The sequence below is a fragment of the Cherax quadricarinatus genome, chromosome 18 (assembly GCF_038502225.1).
Source record: "Cherax quadricarinatus isolate ZL_2023a chromosome 18, ASM3850222v1, whole genome shotgun sequence".
NCBI classification, from domain to species: domain Eukaryota; kingdom Metazoa; phylum Arthropoda; class Malacostraca; order Decapoda; family Parastacidae; genus Cherax; species Cherax quadricarinatus.
In genome coordinates, this window is record NC_091309.1 from 9580573 (window position 1) to 9597221 (window position 16649).

The 16649-nt window shown below is 42.5% G+C and overlaps 1 long non-coding RNA gene across 1 annotated transcript in view; it reads right to left on the bottom strand.

Moving 5' to 3' along the window:
• Window positions 1-750: 750 nt before the first annotated feature.
• The window catches only part of LOC128689257 (uncharacterized), a 39059-nt gene continuing 23160 nt past the window's right edge, over window positions 751-16649 (bottom strand). The window contains exons 2-3 of the long non-coding RNA XR_011392165.1: window positions 1272-1350; window positions 751-1151 (exon numbers count right to left, since the gene is read on the bottom strand). This is a non-coding gene — a long non-coding RNA (uncharacterized lncRNA). The remainder of the gene's footprint in view (window positions 1152-1271; window positions 1351-16649) is intronic.

The window sequence follows — 16649 nt, forward strand, 5'->3', positions numbered from 1 at the left end:
CCAAGCAATTAATTTTAGATTTCCTTCGCGGAACTCCATGATGACAAAATTTGTGAGCCAAGGTAGCTTATATTTAGATATCTGCAAGATAAACCGACCTCCTTTCAGGCAGAAACTAGATATAACATGAAGTATTAATGCATACTTAAAATTGTACGATTTCTATTTAGCTACGTTTCTTTTTTTTGTACTAACGCATATTCACAACTGTGATATTTTCATTTAGCTCTTTTTTTTTTGCATTAATGTATATTTAAAATTGTACTGTTGTTCACTTAACTACCTCACTTTTTGTAATTTAAAAAAAAGAAAACTCCTACTCAGTAGCCTATGTCTAGTCCGTAAGAAGTCTGTAAATATTAGGATTATTCTGCCCGAGACGCACGTGGCTTTCTTTTGTTCTTAACAATATTTTACCGCGTGTACACTACATTTTGCATGCTGATATATGAGACACTTGTGCAATATTTGGTGATCTTAATTCTGGAAACGTTTCGGCACGCAGTGGCGTCTTCAGTCCAATGCAGAAAAAGGTGATAGATGAGGAGTTTGAGGTAATCAATCCCTCAGCCTGGAGTCGATGTGTTCAATCCATCAGTCTTGTCAAAATTGATGGACTGAGCACATCGACTCCAGCCTGAGGGACTGATTACCTCGAACTCATTTATCAACCTGTCGGGTTTTTTAAGCCATTTATTCACATATTGAATACTGCAGGAAGATATAAAAGTGTTTGTTTTGCCTGTTTACTGTTTACTCAGTGAAATGAATTAGTATAAAATACCGACAGAATGGAAAGAGCTAGATGCAGTATAATGCGATCCTTTCTTGACAATGTTTCGCTCACGAGGCCTGATCTCAGACCGGGCCACGGGGGAGTTGGCCCCCGAACCCTCTCCAAGTATCCAGGTCTCCAGGTGTGGACAGAGGAGCAGCCACCACCAGGTCTTTAGGTGTTGGCAAAGGAGCAGCCACCACCAGGTCTCCAGGTGTGGGCAGAGGAGCAGCCACCACCAGGTCTCCAGGTGTGGGCAGAGGGGCAGCCACCACCAGGTCTCCAGGTGTGGGCAGAGGGGCAGCCACCACCAGGTCTCCAGGTGTGGGCAGAGGGGCAGCCACCACCAGGTCTCCAGGTGTGGGCAGAGGGGCAGCTGCCACCAGGTCACAATGGGCTTTATCAAGTCACAGATCTAATAACAATCACCAAAATAATCAAGTATAGCGATAAATCCGAATGGGTTATACAACACTGCAGGTAGGGATGTACTCACCTATTTGAAGTTGCAGGGGTTGATTCACAGCACCTGGGCCCACCTCTTCGCTGGTCGCTACTAGGTCCACTCTCTCTCCCTGTTCCATGAGGAATGTGCGAAGGTGAGGAGGGAATTAATGGCAGGAATGTGCTATGCCCTAAATTATTTTTTTTACCTTATCTTCGATATATCAGCCACGTGCATCACCTCGCCTCACCTGCAAGAACACAAGGCTTTGATTAATGAGGCGAGTCTCATCTCACTGGTAGGAGTGATGGACAACTGATCTGATGGTGTATGCAAGACGCCCTTTGTGGTGTCACCAACTTTGTATCAAGATCAGATGACCAACATTATTAATGTTGTTCTGATGGTGTATGCAAGACGCCCTTTGTGGTGTCACCAACTTTGTATCAAGATCAGATGACCAACATTATTAATGTTGTTGAAAAATAAAGTCACAATACTGTAGCCTGACAGCTCACCAAAAATCCGCACTTAGGAGAGTAGCCTTGACAGCTGCCGAAGGCAACTGCCGTCAGGAGCTGTCTTCACCTCGTCGCACCAGCAGGCGAAGTCGCCACTTAGAGGTAATATCAGAAGCAAAGGATGTTAAGCAAATTATATTTCCTTAACCTCATTTCATTAGCTATCCCCACCTCGTTAGCTATCCCCACCTCTTTAGCTATCCCCACCTCATTACTTATCCCCACCTCTTTAGCTATCCTCACCTCTTTAGCTATCCCCACCTCTTTAGCTATCCCCACCTCGTTACCTATCCCTACCTCTTTAGCTATCCCCACCTCTTTAGCTATCCCCACCTCGTTAGCTATTACCACTTAATTAGCTATTATAAATACCATTATTCATCCTCTCAGCATTACCAAATGTGAACAAGCATGTATGCAAACATATTACAGTCAAAGGTTTGGTGACGATATCATTCCTCAGCTCCTTAAATTTAAAGATTCCAACCCTTTGGAGGACGATCTAATTCCTCAGCTAATTAAACTTAAGGAATCCAGCACTCCGAGGACGCTCTGATTCCTCGGTTCCACAAACCCAAGGATTCAAGTGGACGTGAAAATACATAAACAGCAAGCCATCTTTAAAAATATACGAATCTACCCTATTATAATTATTATTATTATTATTATTATTATTATTATTATTATTATTATTATTATTATTATTATTATTATTATTATTATTATTATAAACAAGACGCATTAAGCCCGTAGGAGGTATTACAAATCTTGGAGAACGAGAAGCCTTCAAGTCTGCCCCAAGTAAAGGGTAGGCAGGGTCGACATCTCGCCTCGAGAACCCTTCACCAGCATCGAGGTACCAGTCTATATGGAGTGCCTCACCCTATACACACATATTTACACCCTGAGCCGTGCATACACACATCAACTCCCCCTCACTCGTTCCGTAAAACTTTCCTAACTATCGGTGTAAAGGCAATCAATTATGTATTTCCAGACTATAACAAGAGGAGGGCTTCGTAAATGGCGTAATCGAATTTTCCCCCTCGTCAAAGTTGGTCTCTTACAATGAAGACCCACTGAGTACACGGGGGTCATTAAGGTTGTAAGTCACCTCTACACTATCATTAAGAACGCTGAAAATCTACACCCTAAGAGTATATAGACAATTATATATATATATATATATATATATATATATATATATATATATATATATATATATATATATATGCAAAACAACCACTCTGAAAGAATAGAGAAATTCCAAGCGCTTTCGTGACTACTCACATTATCAAGGAACTATCATATATATATATATATATATATATATATATATATATATATATATATATATATATATATATATATATATATATATATATATATATATATATATATATATATATATGTATATATGTATATATATATATATATATATATATATATATATATATATATATATATATATATATATATATATATACGTATGTATGTATGTATGTAATACTTTGAGCATATACACTTCTATTTGTGGTAAACAGAGAGATATAATCCTAGAAGTGTATATACACTGAAATATATACACCTCAAAGTGAATATACATATATATTTATACCTGGAACGTGTATACAGATATACATTGGCAAACTTTTAACCAATATTATCTCTTAGTCCACAGCAAGATTCGAACCTGTACACTCTGTATCAAAATACACAATACTTTTTCCACTCAGCCATATATATATATAAACACCTCTCAGTAGATATACATTGAAAGACATATACCTCTCGGTGTATATAACCTGTATCTCTTGTTTCAGCTAACTCCAATTAGGTTATCATCCAATCAGTATAAAATGTATATTTCTCAGCGTATATACACCGAGTTGTATATACCTCAGGGTATATGCACCGAGGTATGTGTATTTCTTAGGGTATATACAACAAGAAACGCGCATCTCTCAGCGCAAATGCACTGACAGTTCAATAGCTCTCAGCGTATATCCACCAATATACGTACATCTCTCGGTGTATTTATACTGAGACAACCTGCAAGACGAGGCTCCGAGAGTAAGCATGGCACCGAGCATATCACCAGAACAATGGTATAACTTCAGGAGCATATGCAAAACTATCTCTACCTACTGATTTCAGGACCCCAAACAGATATATTTAGTACATACAGAAGGTAGGTTAGGCCCATCATGTGGTACACGGTAACAGCATGTAACCCGAACCTGGTCAAGCATGCAAACTAAACAATCCAATCATAAAAAGGTTCACAACAAGATTGGTACCGGATCTGAGGGGAAGGACTCCTTCTAGCAACACTAAGAGAGAGGTAATGACATAAAATAGTCATAGGAGTAGGTAGAGGTGATAGGGACACGATTCCTGAGATGAAAGAGCCACGGCTAATTGGATGAATAGACAGATGAAGGACTTTGGTGGTAAATACTTAACACAGTTTCAGCAGTAGGTATGACTAAGACATGTAGGCTAGGAATCAGTAAAACAGGTCGGTAAGAAGACCAGGTGTTATAAATCGACCTCTAAAAAAACACAACTAGGTGAGTACACACACACACACGCACACACACACACACACACACACACACACACACACACACACACACACACACACACACACACACACACACACACACACACACACACACACACACACACACACAACAAACACCACGTCACTCTGGTTATAACTGCAGCTGTAATAATCGAGATCATCAAGTGTAGAAAAACACCATCAGTGAATAGCATAACTGACAGATCTAATTAAAGTAGGCGAACCCCAAGTGTGTGTGTGTGTGTACGGGACACTGGCCAACCTACACACACACACACACACACACACACACACATACACACAAACTTACACACGAATACCAATGTACCGAAAAGGATACTAAACTACACTGACGCCAATGTACACACAGACACCAACCTACAGACAGACAACGTACATTTAGATAGCAAGGTACACACACACACAGATGGGATACAGGAACAAGAGGGCTCAACTGGAAACTGAAAACTCAGAAGAGTCATAGGGATGTTAAATAGTATTTCTTCAGTCATAGAGTTGTCAGGAAGTGAAACAATCTGGAGAGTGACGTAAAGGAGGTAGAATCCACATATAGCTTTAAGAAGAGGTATGACAAGACTCTTGGAGCCGTGAGAGAGAGTGAACTTAGTAACGATCAGCGGGGAGGCAGGGGCAGGAGCTGTGACACGACCCCTGCAGCCACAAATAGGTGAGTAAGACCACCAACATCCACACAGACGCAGCCAGAAAGACCGCCCACACACCACAAACAAGGAACGTAGTGTTTCCAACGAATTAAAGAACGGCACTGTAGTCCCCCTCTGCCAGACGTTACTTTTACCTGACTCTCCCTTTATATCTCATAAATACATTTAACTGTACGAAATTTTATTGATAGAGTAACTAACTCAGAGATAACTAGCGTTTCATTTTGCACGTTGTTCAAATCGCTCAGATGCCCACGAAAAGTGGTAAGACCGTAAGGGCCATTAGGAGCATGTCATATCCTTCAGAAATAAATGTATGTGAGTGTATTTGAGGACAGGAAGCAAGAAGAGAAAAAATTATAATGATAATTATTATTATTATTATTATTATTATTATTATTATTATTATTATTATTATTATTATTATTATTATTAGCAATAGTAGTACTGAAATTTTTAATTATAATGAGTGAACAATTATATTTATTATTATTTTCATGGGGAAGCGCTAAACCCGCCATACACTGCTTTGGGAATGGAAGATAAATCAGGTTTGATACAAGGCAGGGGAGAGGGAGTTCCCACTCCGAGGGTCAAGCAATAGGAAGTAGCGTTTAATTTCAGATTTTTTTTTCCACTTCCTTGGATGAAGGCGATCCATTTCTCAAACTTTTCTAATATCGCCAAGTTTTTTCCTAAGAGCAAGTAAAACACACACACACACACACACACACACACACACACACACACACACACACACACACACACACACACATACACATACACACACACACACACACACACACACACACACACACACATACACATACACACACACACACATATACACACACACAACCATGTGCAAGGAGGCTGAGGAGAGGTTTGTACCCAAGGGTAACAGGAATAATGAAAAAGCCAGGATGAGCCCATGGTTCAGCCAAAGGTGCAGGGAGGCAAAAACCAAGTGTGCTAGGGAATGGAAGAAATATAGAAGGCAAAGGATCCAGGAGAATAAGGAGAGCAGTCGTAGAGCCAGAAATGAATATGCACAGATAAGGGAGGCCCAACGACAATATGAAAACGACATAGCAGCGAAAGCCAAATCTGACCCGAAACTGTTATACAGCCACATCAGGAGGAAAGCAAGAGTCAAGGACCAGGTAATCAGGCTAAGGAAGGAAGGAGAGGCAACAAGAAATGACCGTGAAGTATGTGAGGAACTCAACAAGAGATTCAAAGAAGTGTTCACAGAGGAGACATAAGGGGCTCCAGAAAGACGGAAAGGTGGGGTACACCACCAAGTGCTGGACACAGTACACACAACCGAGGAAGAAGTGAAGAGGCTTCTGAGTGAGCTAGATACTTCAAAGGTAATGGGGCCGGATAACATCTCTCCATGGGTCCTGAGAGAGGGAGCAGAGGTGCTATGTGTACCCCTAACAACAATATTCAATGCATCTATCGAAACAGGGAGATTGCCTGAGCCATGGAAGACAGCAAATGTAGTCCCAATCTTTAAAAAAGGAGACAGACATGAAGCACTAAACTACAGACCAGTGTCACTGACATGTATAGTATGCAAAGTCATGGAGAAGATTATCAGGAGAAGAGTGGTGGAACACCTAGAAAGGAATGATCTCATCAACAGCAGCCAACATGGTTTCAGGGACGGAAAATCCTGTGTCACAAACCTACTGGAGTTCTACGACATGGTGACAGCAGTAAGACAAGAGAGAGAGGGGTGGGTGGATTGCATTTTCTTGGACTGCAAGAAGGCGTTTGACACAGTTCCACACAAGAGATTAGTGCAAAAACTGGAGGACCAAGCAGCGATAACATGGAAGGCACTACAATGAATCAGGGAATACTTGTCAGGAAGACAGCAGCGAGTCATGGTACGTGGCGAGGTGTCAGAGTGGGCACCTGTGACCAGCGGGGTCCCACAGGGGTTAGTCCTAGGACCACTGCTGTTTCTGGTATTTGTGAACGACATGACGGAAGGAATAGACTCCGAGGTGTCCCTGTTTGCAGATGACGTGAAGTTGATGAGAAGAATTCATTCGATCGAAGACCAGGCAGAACTATAATGGGATTTGGACAGGCTGCAGACCTGGTCCAGCAATTGACTCCTGGAGTTCAACCCCACCAAGTGCAAAGTCATGAAGATTGGGGAAGGGCAAAGAAGCCCGCAGACGGATTACAGTCTAGGGGGCCAGAGACTACAAACCTCACTCAAGAAAAAAGATCTTGATAACTGCTGCAGCATATGGGCGCCTAGCAAACCTCAGAACAGCATTCCGACATCTTAATAAGGAATCGTTCAGGACCCTGTACACCGTGTACGTTAGGCCCATATTGGAGTATGCGGCACCAGTTTGGAACTCACACCTAGCCAAGCACGTAAAGAAACTAGATGAAGATTGAGACACTTATGCAGCATATGGGAATCTTTATTCAGGAAACGTTTCCTGAATAAAGATTCCCATATGCTGCATAAGTGTCTCAATCTTCAACATGTCGGTTTTTCAAACCATTCATCACAAAGAAACTAGAGAAAGTGCAAAGGTTTGTAATAAGACTAGTCCCAGAGCTAAGAGGTATGTCCTACGAGGAGAGGTTAAGGGAAATCAATCTGACGACACTGGAGAACATGAGAGATAGGGGGGACATGATAACGACATACAAAATACTGAGAGGAATTGACAAAGTGGACAAAGACAGGATGTTCCAGAGATGGGACACAGCAACAAGGGGACACAGTTGGAAGTTGAAGACACAGATGAATCACAGGGATGTTAGAAAGTAATTCTTCAGCCACAGAGTAGTCAGGAAGTGGAATAGTTTGGGAAGAGATGTAGTGGAGGCAGGATCCATACATAGCCTTAAGCAGAGGTATGATAAAGCTCACGGTTCAGGGAGAGTGACCTAGTAGCGACCAGTGAAGAGGCGGGGCCAGGAGCTTGGATTCGGCCACTGCAACCTCAACTAGGTGAGTACAACTAGGTGAGTACACACATACACACACACACACACACACACACACACACACACACACACACATACACACACACACACACACACACACACACACACACACACACACACACATACACACACACACATACACATACACACACACACATTAACAAAGATCTTCAACACATCATTTGAAACTGGGCAACTCCCTGAGGTATGGAAGATGGCAAATGTAGTCCCAATTTTTAAAAAGGGAGACAGACATGAGGCACTAAACTACAGACCTGTATCACTAACGTGTATAGTATGCAAGGTCATGGAGAAGATCATCAGGAGGAGAGTGGTGGAGCACCTGGAAAGAAACAAGTGTATAATTGACAACCAGCATGGTTTCAGGGAAGAAAAATCCTGTGTCACAAACCTACTAGAGTTTTATGACAAGGTGACAGAAGTAAGACAAGAGAGAGAGGGGTGGATCGACTGCATTTTTTTGGACTGCAAAAAGGCCTTCGACACAGTTCCTCACAAGAGGCTACTGAAAAAGCTAGAAGATCAGGCACACATAACAGGAAAGGCACTGCAATGGATCAGAGAATACCTGACAGGGAGGCAACAACGAGTCATGGTACGTGACGAGGTGTCAGAGTGGGCGCTTGTGACAAGCGGGGTTCCACAGGGGTCAGTCCTAGGACCTGTGCTGTTCTTGGTATATGTGAACGACATAACGGAAGGGATAGACTCAGAAGTGTCCTTGTTTGCAGATGATGTGAAGTTAATGAGAAGAATCAAATCGGATGAGGATCAGGCAGGACTACAAAGAGACCTGGACAGGCTGCAAGCCTGGTCCAGCAACTGGCTCCTTGAGTTTAACCCTGCCAAATGCAAAGTCATGAAGATTGGGGAAGGGCAAAGAAGACCGCAGACACAATATAGTTTAGATGGCCAAAGACTGCAAACCTCACTCAAGGAAAAAGATCTGGGGGTGAGTATAACACCGAGCATATCTCCTGAGGCGCACATAAATCAGATAACTGCTGCAGCATACGGGCGCCTGGCAAACCTACGGATAGCGTTCCGATACCTCAGTAAGGAGTCGTTCAAGACCCTGTATACCATTTACGTCAGGCCCATACTGGAGTATGCAGCACCAGTTTGGAATCCACACCTAGTCAAGCACGTCAAGAAATTAGAGAAAGTGCAAAGGTTTGCAACAAGACTAGTCCCAGAGCTACGGGGATTGTCCTACGAAGAAAGGTTGAGGGAAATCGGCCTGACGACACTGGAGGACAGGAGGGTCAGGGGAGACATGATAACGACATATAAAATACTGCGCGGAATAGACAAGGTGGACAAAGACAGGATGTTCCAGAGATGGGACACAGACACAAGAGGTCACAATTGGAAGTTGAAGACTCAGATGAATCGAAGGGATGTTAGGAAGTATTTCTTCAGTCATAGAGTAGTCAAGTCGTGGAATAGTCTAGAAAGTGAAGTAGTGGAGGCGGGAACCATACATAGTTTTAAGGCGAGGTATGATATAGCTCATGTAGCAGGGAGAGAGAGGACCTAGTAGCAATCAGTGAAGAGGCGGGGCCAGGAGCTATGACTCGACCCCTGCAACCACAAATAGGTGAGTACAAATAGGTGAGTACACACACACACACACACACACACATACGTCACTCAACGAAAAAGGACCTTGGCGTGAGTATACTACCAAGCACGTTTCCTGAGGCGCACATCAATCAGATAACTGCTGCAGTGTACGGGCGTCTGGCAAACCTAAGGATAGCGTTCCGATACCTCAGTAAGGAATCGTTCAAAACTCTGTACAACATTTACGTCAGGTCCATACTGGAGTATGCAGCACCAGTTTGGAATCCACACCTGGTCAAGCACGTCAAGAAATCAGAGAAAGTGCAAATGTTTGCAACAAGTCTAGTCCCAAAAGAAGAAAGGTTAAGGGAAATTGACCTGACGACACTGGAGGACAGGAGAGTCCGGAGAGACATGATAACGACATATAAAATATTGCGTGGAATAGACAAGATGGACAAAGACAGTATGTTCCAGAGATGGGACACAGAAACATCGGGTCACAATTGGAAGTTGAAGACTCAGATGAGTCTAAGGGATGTTAGGAAGTATTTCTTCGGTCATAGAGTTGTCAGGCAGTGGAACAGCCTAGAAAGTGGCGTAGTGGAGGCGGGAACAATACATAGTTTTAAGACGGGGTTTGATAAAGCTCATGGAGCAGAGAGAGGATCCAGTAGCAATCAGTGAAGAGGCAGGGCCAGGAGCTATGACTCGACCCCTGCAACCACAAATAGGTGAGTACACCCCCTGCAGCAGGAAAAAAGTGAACCTAGTAGCGACCAGCGAATAGGCGGGGCCAGGAGCTGTGAATCGACCCCTGCAAGCACAAACAGGTTAGGTACAAATAGGTAAGTACACACATACACTTGAAGTATGTAACCCTGAGTGAATATCTGCTAACAGTTCACTTAAATCCCTCATTTGGGGATTACAGTCTTCTGGATTGTTGGCGAGTGGATTAATGCAGCCTAAATAACCCTCGTGTAGCCGATAGGCTTTAAACCCCATTAACCAACGAACCTAGTGACGAGAGCAGACCTTTACTGTTTAAATTTTCTTAAAATAATAAAAAAAAACAACTTTAAGGCCCTGCATTAATTAATTCAAAAATTTTCGGCTGAGGCGACTGTTTTATTGAGCGAGAGTATGAAAAAAAATAGAAAATTAGCCCTAAAAGGGTTAATAAGAATACATCTGCATTTAAAACATTTAATAATTCCCGAAATGCATACGATGGGCTTAATGTAAATGTATTTACCTGCCGACAATGTTATCAAATACCGACAAGTTGATGATTAAGATACATGTGCCACAGTTGAATGTCTTTAATGTTGAAACGTTTCGCCTACTCAGTAGATTTTTTCAGTCAAATACAGAGACAGCAGGTGTAATAGTCAAATGAAAATGATCTAATCAGTCCATCAACCTTGGATGTAATATTTGAGGTGATCTATGGACTGACCATCTCAAATACTATTTCTCCAAGGTTAATGGACTGATTACATCATCTTTACTTCACTACTTCCCCCTTACTGACGCTGTATGTGACTGAAGAAGCCTACTGTGCAGGCGAAACGTTTCAATAGTAAAAGTACCTAACTGTTGTACGTGTCTTAATCATAAAATGTACATAACTGTACTTGTCATGGAAGTCCTCAGCTTCTTCACTAGAATTCAACCTGCATCAGCCCACTAACTCCTAGGTACCTATTATTGCATGCTGAACAGGGGCAGTAGGTGAAGGAAGACTTGCCTATACGTCTATGTGGATCAGCTGTAAACAATTCGGTATTGTCACTATTGTAACGTTTACACCACAAATTACGATTTAGGACGTTATAAATTGCTTAAGACAAGTTGTATCAGATATGAGACGACATCGTTGCAAGGTCCCAGAATGCAATTGCTGGTTGACGCACGACGGAGACGCAGGGTGAATACCGTATGATTTCGCGGTGGAAGCTGCAGATCCCTAATAATGGAAGATATTAAACCAGATTACAAGTTAGGTGGAAGGGACCGGGCATCGCAACGATGACGGAATACCTGATAACATACTCAAAACTGTTTTAACATAAAGTGACACAGAGAGGAATATATATATATATATATATATATATATATATATATATATATATATATATATATATATATATATATATATATATATATATATATATATATATATATATATATATATTGTGTGTGTGTGTGTGTGTGTGTACACCCAGTGGTGTATATCTGGACATCGAAAAGTGTATCTCTCAGTGCATAAATATTAATCCTTGTTTTAGGGATTAAAGCATTACCAATACTAGTGTACAGATAGTAACTGCTACCAACACTGGTGGAGGTAACTGCTACCACCACTGAGGGTAGCACGTGCTATCACCACTTATAATTTTGCGATAAATTAAACACTTGAGATGGAACACTACAAGCTTCACTCTGCTCCTGTAGCTACAAATAACTAATAACATGTAACTACTTATAAAGACAAGTATATAACTACTTGTAATGACAAAAAGAAGTGTACATCTAGAATCATGTGCAAGCAACAAGTGCTAATGTGTAAATGTGAGATATACAGAATGCCAATCGGGAGCAGCAGGTGCTAGTGTGTATATGTGAGATATACAGAATGTCAATCAGGGGATATGGGACCAGTTCAAAGTTAGGCATTAAAGATGAGGTAACTTTAATAATATACTTCACTCCTTTAGAAAGCTTCTTACCGTTACAGCAGCTCAGAGATAAAGCGTTCGGCTTACAACCCAAAGGACCCGGGTTCGACTCCCGTGCAGGGCACGATGTATGGGCAATTTTCCTTTCACTGTTCATCTAGCAGTAAATAGGTACCCGGAGTGTTTGTCGGCTGTTGTAGGTCACAGCCTATGGAGCCCGGGGTAAGCAAGTCATACAAAGCCAGTGCACAAGGCTAGTCTTGTAATGTTGGTAGAATTACCGACAATGTGTTAGGTAAAAGGACACAAGCATAACTAATGTGACATTTTATTGTTGGTAATGGCTTGACAAAGCTCCTGGAGAGCGAAACATTGCCACAATAAAATGTCACATTAGTTGCACTTGTGTCCTTTTACCTAACAAAGCTAGCCTTGTATAAAGGTTTGACTTGTACAAAGGCTAGCATTGAACAAAGGCTAGACTTGAACAAAGGCTAGCCTTTAACAAAGGCTAGCCTCTATGCTAGCCTTGCACAATGGCTTCATATTAATCTCCTCAGCGGAGTAAACGAAATGGAAATCAGTCATTGCTCTTGAGGAACGAACATGGTGTCACTGATATGGATTTAACGATTTAAAGAGACACAATGTCTTCACATTAATCTCCTCAGTGGAATAAACGAAATGAAAATCAATCATTGCTCTTGACGAACGGACAAGGTGTCACTGATACGGGTTTAACGAGGCGGTACCATCGTCTATCACACTGGCGACAGCGAGGGCATCTTGTGAGAGAGAGCGTTGCCTGGTATGCTTCACGGTGACGGCTCCACAGGGACCTCCACAGCCTCGTGCTGGTGACCTGTCTCACAACAATGACAAATGACCCTATTCCGCCACGCTGACACCAGCTTACTGGGAATTAACAGCTCCTTCTGGTGTATTTATGTGCATGTTTGTGTGCATACGAGTGTGTATGTATTTACATATTTACACACATTCAATTTGATCACAATAAGTGAGTGATTTGGAATTCTTGAGAATGTGTTTGTTGCATCATGTGGGAGCTCTGTAAAATTGTTTGTATTAATTTATTATTCGGGAGAAAATCAACCGATGTTGATCTTAATCAGTGGGATTATCATCAAAGATGTACCATTGCTTAAACTGTTGTGTCTTTGACACAAGACCACACAAACTGTCCGTGGTAGAGCGCTTGGTTCTCTCTCTAGGGCTGTCGTGCGGCTGTGAGCCCATATGCTTGTTGAAGCAGTGACTATGCGTTAATAGTATATATTTTTTAACGTGTGAGAAGAGGTTATCGTTGGAAAGGATATGCTGTTAGGATGGTTTTCAAACGTTGGTTCCTACTGCAGTAGCAGTGAAGCAGGCGACTTGTTGGTGGCAGTGTCACTCGGTTTTATATTTTGTTCCTGTGAAACTGTGATCGGGATGCAGTTTGAAGCCACTCGCTAAGGACCGTTATCAGCCAGATTCACAACCAGAAAGTCTTGTTTAGTGGTGGCCCAGTCAGTAAATAGATGCTGAGTGAATTTGCCATCATGAGTTCGATTTCCCTGTGTACCTTACAATTTACTATTGCCCTTCTCCTCCCACCCTCTTCTTCCTTCCTTCTCTCCGTTCAGTCTATTGCTCTTAAGGACACAAAATGGAGGAACACTGCTGCAGACTTACTGGCCCATACAACCCTTATCAAAACCACCCAATCCCAAACTACCCAAGAACTTGCTTCAGTACCTCAAATACTTATCAAACCTAGACCTTTTCACTCCAATCTCTTTTTAAAGCTACCCAATTAAGCCTCAACCCCATTGCGTTTCTCCCCTCATTCCTGTTTTCTCTGTTTCTCTCATTTGTTTCCTTCCACCCAATTCCCTCTCTGTTTTCCCCTCCCTCCCTGTCTCCCTCTTCCATCTCGCCCAGAGGTGCCACGAGCGGCGGCAGCGCTAGTTGCTGCATTATACAGATTTCTTCAGGGGGGTGTTAGGCACTGGCCCACAGGGACACCAACACCTCCGCCACACCGATTTGTCACCTCGGGGTTCGGTATGTGACCCAGGGACCGGGACGGGGAGGAGCGCGGATAACACCGGGGGGGTTAATAATCCAGGATAACCCAAGAAAACCACCCCTTCTGGCTTATTACCGCTGCGGTCCTTAAGCCTTAATCCACGATACGACCCACAGCAGCCGACTGTGCTTATGTAGATATTTACTGTAGATAAATGGAGACTTGTCCATACGTCTAGCCCCGCCCAGGATAGCACCCAGTGCTGGGAATAGCAGGTAGGAAAATAATAAGTATCTTTCAGAGATTTCTCCCGACGAGTGTGCGGGCTGTTGACGACCCTTCCAGACGTTGCTAGACGCTGATACCCAGAAAAACTGCAGCACAATGAGTCTCCCTTGTCCGCCTTAGTTCTCTTTCACTGTCCTCTGCCTTACCTCCTCACGCTTTTCCTGCCTTCCTCACTTGGCTATGTTACCTTCCCTCCCTCTGTGGAAATTTATTTGGTCCCTAAAGTTCCACAGGACAGAAACGGCGTACCAAGGGATCCCAGCAAAGCCGTAATGGAACGGCTGAGCTGGGTGGCCCTTAAACCCTCCCAAACAAACACATTTCTCTCCCCGAGTGGATTGGTGATAGGCATTTATTTAATTTATAGATTTACCCTTCAGGGAAGGAGTAGGTAGTTTTACTGTTAGTATATTAATATTAGGTTTACTAAGGCAACTGTAAATAATAATAATGTAGACCTAAGACCTTAACATAGGTAGTAATAGGCCGATAATGTAGGCAAACACTAGGATAAGTTAGCTAGTGAGAACTGGCAGCCCTAGTTTGAACGAAGAGACGAGGGTCTGGAAGAGAGACCAGCTCGTTCTTCTTAAGACAGACACCAACTGGGCAAGACGTGCCGTGATCAGCAGACGGCGCCCCCCACGTGTCTTCACATTTGAGACCTAGGGAAATCTGGTAGAGGCACCTCGATGTACCATAGATGACCTCCGTCAGGCCCATACAGTAAGACAAGACCTCCACTTTATCTCGTAGATTTCTGGCCAGTGTCTGGGGAGAATTGTGAGTGAGTTTGATCTGTGGGCCTGTGTTGCAGCTGGCAGTGCATGCCCAGTAAGTACCAGTGTCTCAAGGCAGTCTGGAAGCTAGTGTCAGTGTCTGCATAGTTATACTAGGGGGTATATACATACCCTCTTGGATATAGGAATTTCTGAGGTGCAGGCAGGTCACTAATAACGACTGAATATTGCAGGAATTAAGGCTCCCGGTTGCACATGGTTTCTGAGGGAAAGTCCAAAGGGGCTAAGGCTAAGCTTAGGGAAGTTGAAGATCAGGATATATGCTGCAACACCAAGTAAGTTAGTCCTTTATACATGCATGCAGGCGAGTTTCTTGCAACATCAATCATTTGTGAAAATCTGTCCTATAAGCCACTTGTGAGGCTGAGGTACCCACCTCAGAGCTCGGTGTCAACAGAGTTTGCCAGGGTAGGCGACTCACTTGGAGGCAGTCCACACAAATTTTCACAAAAAGTGGTCCTTCGAAACCGTGATGTGGAATAGCTAGGTTAAGCTATCATAGCTAGGCCAGAGTTAGGAACCAGTTTAACAGAGTTAGGTTAAGTTAGCACACCTAGGCCCAGAGTTACACAGAGGCTAGGCCAAGCTGACTATACACGGAAGTTGTTATTTGCAGTAATTTACAGGCAGGCCAGGTAGGCTAGAGAAGCTTGTGAATTTAATTACTTACAGTGGATTTGCAAGGTAGCCATAATTAGGCTAGGCTTGTGCAATATTTACAACAGTTATAGTAGCTAGGACAGATTTAACCTAGCTATTATTTACAGGGATTTCTAAAGCTAGGTTAAATTAAGCTAGCACACTAGTTAGGTTAGGATTTACCTTATCCAACCATCCACGCTAGACTGAGTAAGCTAGGTCAAGCTGTTTACACACATTATTCATTTACTGTTTCACAAGTTGAATTGTTGAATTTATTTGTGTTAACCAAGTGATTTTTAATTTGTATACTGCACCTTTTATTGTGATTTTCATTGTCTTTGATTCATTTTGATGTGGGATTTGTGAATTGTACCTGAGACTAGGTTAAGTCCTGTAATTATTTGCTGGCATTGTACAGGAAAGTGCTAGGTTAAGCTTTCACATCGATGCACATTTTGATTGGGATTTGAGAGCTAACAGTGTACATTTTTGATTCAGAGTAGAGTCAATATAATAAAGGGAATTGTTAAGCTTGTTGAGAAGCCTTGAGACTCGTTCATTCTCACCTAATACCGTTCGTGCTCTGGGGTGGGCTAATTGAAGTACAAATTAGT